The sequence below is a fragment of the Castanea sativa genome, chromosome 9 (assembly GCF_040712315.1).
Source record: "Castanea sativa cultivar Marrone di Chiusa Pesio chromosome 9, ASM4071231v1".
NCBI lineage: Eukaryota > Viridiplantae > Streptophyta > Magnoliopsida > Fagales > Fagaceae > Castanea > Castanea sativa.
Window position 1 is genome coordinate 20483546 of NC_134021.1, and position 5247 is coordinate 20488792.

General features: G+C 36.1%; 1 long non-coding RNA gene across 1 annotated transcript; it reads left to right on the forward strand.

Moving 5' to 3' along the window:
• The first annotated feature begins 617 nt into the window (after positions 1–617).
• Positions 618–2983, forward strand: LOC142610183 (uncharacterized). Its single transcript, XR_012839780.1, has 2 exons — positions 618–1352; positions 2557–2983. It is a non-coding gene; the product is annotated as an uncharacterized LOC142610183 (long non-coding RNA).
• The last annotated feature ends 2264 nt before the right edge of the window (positions 2984–5247 follow it).

A 5247-nucleotide genomic window follows, 5' to 3' on the forward strand; every position in this document is an offset into this window, starting at 1 on the left:
ATAAACGTTGACAACTTTTGTGGTCTTTAAATATCCAATTTGAGATCTCTAGATAAGATAACTACAAAAAATTCTTGCAGATTGAAAACCTACTGCTACCCAAACATTATTTCACTCTTATTTCTTCATTTAAATATACTTTTAAATAGGTTTCAGATATTTATAATGTTTTAGTTCAATAAGAGTTCTATTTCAATTTTACTTCATTTTTACATAATTTTATATAGTTGTATGGTTTGATATTGTCGATGAATTTTAAACTAGAACGTGATATTTCTTCTTTCTCTCGAAAATTAAAGGCCTGTTTGGTAATGTTGTTCTAATAACGTTGTTTGTATTTTTTAAAAACACATATGAGTAAAAAAGTATATAAAAATATATATAATATTATTTAAAAATTAAAAAATGGTACTTAAAATACCATATCAATCACCACCGAGGCATGTGAAATTTCCTTTGAAATTTGTTGCAAAGTATGTGGCAGAATAGAGTGCAACGTCATTAAACTCAAACAAGAGGAAGATGTTAAAAGCAAACATTCAAACACGATGTGCCAACAGCAAGGATACTTGTCGGCTACCATTTTATTTATACTTAAAAAAGACGAGCACTTTCCCAAACAAAGCAAGCAAATCACTGGTACTATTTGTCAAACACTCGAGAAAAAGAAAAGGTACGGGACGGATTGAGATCCCGTGCAATACCTAGGGTATTGCACGGTGTGCAATTTCACAAATCCCAGCCGTTCATTTAATCTAACGACTCCTTATTTTCACACCTCACCCGTCCAGGTTGGCAATCCGTGTCTCACTTCTGTTTTCATTTTAGCTTCCCAAAATTTGAATTTCACTAAAACTCTCTCTTCTCTCTCTCACTTCAACCGGTTCTCTCCTTCACTCTCCCTAAAACTCTCCACTCTCTCAACCTCCATGCTCTCTGCCTCTCCTTCAACGCGTCATCTCTGCTTCTAGCATACCTAACTCAGACCCATCAACAAAAACAAAGAAAAAAAGTAACTCACCATCTGACCCTAACACTCGCACCCTTTTTAGTTCCAGATCAGAGAGAGCATAAGGGTTAGGGTTTAGAGAGAATTGGGTGTAGAGAGGCGTTGATGCTTTTCAGACCCAGATCAGAGAAATTAAGGGTTAGGGTTTGGAGAAAATGGGGAAAGAGAGAAGTTGATGCCTTATAAGGTTTGATCTATGGAGGGAAATGAGATTGAGAGACAGAGAAAGAGATTTTGGTCAAAGGAGAGAAGGAGCCACCATCGGAAGTGGTGGTTGTGATGAGCCAGCCTTGTCGATTTGGTTCAAAGACTTAGGCTTGTTTCAGAGGGAGACCACCACTCGGTAGGTTTTCTTTTATCTCTTTTTTTTTTTTTTTAATAAACTCTGTTTGGTTGCTAGGAAAGGAAGGAACGTAAATAATGGTGTCACAATTTTGTTGATTGATTTATTGGTGCTGAATTTAATTCTATTTTCTCTTATTTTTTATGTTTTTGGTTTTTAGCTTAGGAATTGAAATCAAGTCTTATATTGTCTGCATATGCTTTGGGTGTTGATTTTGGGGCTTATTGGGTTTGAAAGATTTGAGGTGAAGAAGGTTGGGGTTGAAAGGATGTGATGGATCATGGAGCACACAGACCTTTTATTCTAGCTACCTTGGCTGTCAATGGCTATCACCAACCATTATTCTTCTCTGAAATTTAGTTGTGTATAAATATTATATATCTATGTTTGACAGCAATTATATTTTTTCTGAAATCTGGTTAAAAATGGATGGTACTAATTTTAATGCCACTTTGTCAACATTGGTTACATTGATTATTTTTCTTGTGAGATCTTTTGTTGCTAAATTTGTTCTGTATTGTGGGATAAAAGAAAAATTGACTAAACAATGATATTATTTTTGTACCTGGCTATAAATTCTGTAGCCCTCCCATATTTCTTGTTATGGGTACATAACTATAAGTTCTGCTGTTTTATTGGTGTCCAACATAAGCTAATAGTTTGTTAACTTGGGTTCTCTTCTTATTATCTTTGTTATAGTTGGTTGGCTTACTCAAAGAACTTGGGCATACTGAGCAAATGATTTACAAATTTTGACAAAAGCAATTTAGCTTTTGAATCTTTTGTACATTCACATTAAATTTTGAGTTTTATAAGTTCTTCTTGGGGAAACATTGGCATCTTGAACTGGAGCAAAACATTGAATAAATTTGCTAGTGATATTCAATAGAAAATAATGCATTGTGAGAACACACAATAACTTGAAACTTTATTTTAAGGGTCTATACTCAGTGTTAAGTAATATTATTCCTTTTTTTGTTTCCAGTCCTTGTTACTCTAGTTCTTTATCTGGTTGAATTTATTTTTGTTAAAGATATCTTGCTTCTAAAATTTTAAATTATCGTCTATATTATTCTGCCTTTTTGTTTAAAAGACTTTTTTCCCCCCTTGGTATCTTTGTTGACAAGTATCATAAAAATTCTTTATTCCTTGCTTAATAACTTTGTTTTGTTTAATCTTGTTTTCTTTCACAATTTTTTTGCAGATGTGTCAAGCCAATACCAAATAAGTAGTACCGATTTTGTGGCACTCCACTTTACAATGAAATTTTAGAGAGGCTAAAGAGTGCCTTCATGAGTTTTTTGGAACAAGGTTTTTTTGGGATCCAATTGAGCAGTCAACTCTCTTTTTCTGAATTGGTAGTGACGGCAATGGAAGGGCTGCCACAGTTGCGCCGCTTTAGCTCATCACAGCATTAGATCTTGAAAAATACACTTTTTCCCTACCTTTTTTTGCTAGAATCTTGAAACATATGCCTTTTCCCAACAATTTTTGCTAGAATTCTGTATTTTGGTGCTAGAATCTTGAAACATACACTTGTATTGAAGTCTATATTTCAATAGAACCCTTGTTGTTGTGGTTTTGTAATCAAAGTGTATATTTTAATAGAATTTGAACATTTTTAGATTAAATTATTTTGTTTTAATCATGGTAATCTATGATAAAAATAAATTAGCCTTATATGGAGTGGCACATTTTGATTCGTGCAGTTGAGGCAATACGTTAGGACCTTGGGATTTAAGGTTGAGTTCAAGTGAGCCATGTGAAGTTCTTCTGGCGATGTTGTGTTCTTTGGGTTATTCCCCACACAGCCCCACATCCACCCTGATCTAAGACTGTTGTGGCTAAGAAGAGGGTGTTGAGATTGTGATTGGTACTCTTTCTTCCAGATAATATAGTTATGAAATAAAAAAATAAAAGGCTCATTGAATTTAATGCGACCATGGCTTTGATGTTATAGATGCCTAGAAATTATGAAGGGGTTGATTTTTATGGTACATTTATGGAGTCTCAGTCACCTCAAATTTGGATGGGATTTGGAACATTTGTGCCGTTTTGTGCTCGGAAAATGCTTGCACAACTTTTTTTTTTTTTTTAAAATCTGTGGCACGAAAATTTTCAGCCATTTTACACATTCCTATGTTTTTGTAGGCTCGATGAAGTTCCATCTCAAAATCAAAAAGGAGATGTGCAAATGAAATCAATGTAAAATTTGTGTACTTGAACAAAAATGTTTATACCTAAACAAAGAAAATTCCATATACACAGAAAATTACCCTGCACACAGAAAATTCCCAATACATTTCATCACAAATACATTCAGTCCAACACATTCTGTACACACAGAAAATTCCATACACAGAAAATTACCCTGCACACAGAAAATTCCCAACTCATTCTGTCCAATACAAATACGTTCTGTCAATTCACAAATGTTCAACTGACCTGAAGTGAAACAGAGGGCTGATCGGCGGTGAGTTGAGAGAGCTGATCGGCGGTGAGCTGAGAGGGCTGATCGGCGGTGAGCTTGAGTGCTTGGACGGCGTGGGTCTGAGGCCGAGAGGGTTGATCGGCGTGGGTCTCCTTTGATCGGTGGGTCTTACCAGGTGGAACGGTGACGTTGAAGACGGCAAGGGCCGGCGGCGGCGAGCTTGAGAGAGTTGAGAGCTTGGACGGCGTGGGCTGAGGTTGATCGGCAGTGAGCTTGAGAGAGTTGAGACGGCGTCGGCGTGGGGCTCAGAGAGGGAAGAGAGAAGACGGCGTCGGCGGCGGAGTGACTACAGCGAGAAGACGGCGTCGGCGGCGGAGTGACTGAAGCGAGAAGACGGCGTCGGTGGCTTTGTTCCTTCGGCGGCGGTGGCGGTGAGCTCAGAGAGGGACTGTGAAGAGAAACTGAAGGAGAGAGTTCCGGAGGAGAGTATGAAGAAAAAAGAGTTCAGCGTGTGAAATGAAAAAGGCAAAGGAGTGAGGAATTGTTTTTTAATCAAAAGCAGAATAAAATAGTATTTTTTTTTATAACTTTCAGCTACAGTGCTCATGTAGTGATACATGAGCACTGTAGCGCAAAGCTAAAAAAATTTAGCTTTGCCTCCACTGCTGTGTATGGCTTTTAGTGGTTTGAGTGGAGCTAAAATAGCAATATAGCTATTTAGCTCCACTGCTGTGAATGCTCTAATTATCCTTTTCTAAATATTTTAATATCTATAATGATGCTTGTGGTCTATCTTTTGAAATGTTAGCAAGCCAACTATGGTAGTTTTGATTGCATAAAAAATGATGGTAAGAGACTTTATCATCTTTAATTTGTAATTTTTTTTCCCTCATCAAAATTGGTAGAAAACAAACCATTTTAGTGACAAATGCAATCTTGCAATCTTAAAACTGAACACATTAAAAAAAAAAAAAAAACCATTTAATCTAAAAATGTACAAATTCTATTGAAAAATACACTTTGATTACAAAACCACAAGGGTTCCATTGAAATAAAGACTTCAATACAAGTGTATGTTTCGGAATTTACTCTACAATACAACTTAACATTGTGGCTCCAACAATGTATCGTTCCCCCAAGAACAATTCCAGTTAAAACAATGGCCTCGAGTAAGAGCATGTAAAAGAAATCAGTTATCCTTCCCTAAACAAGTTCTCTTCAAGGAACTTCTAGAATCGAGCAAGCATATGTGATGAAGCATAAAAGTCCAAGTCTGCATTGTCAAGGTAAAAAAACATGTTAAATATGGCAAACTTGATGATTACACTCAAGCTCAACCTGACTTAAAAAATCAACATAATTAACCCTTCAAAAGGATAACATACACAACTAAATAAATGCATCAGGATAGTGCATAATCTGATTGCAATACATTCAACAAGAATAACCAACAAACAATTAAGC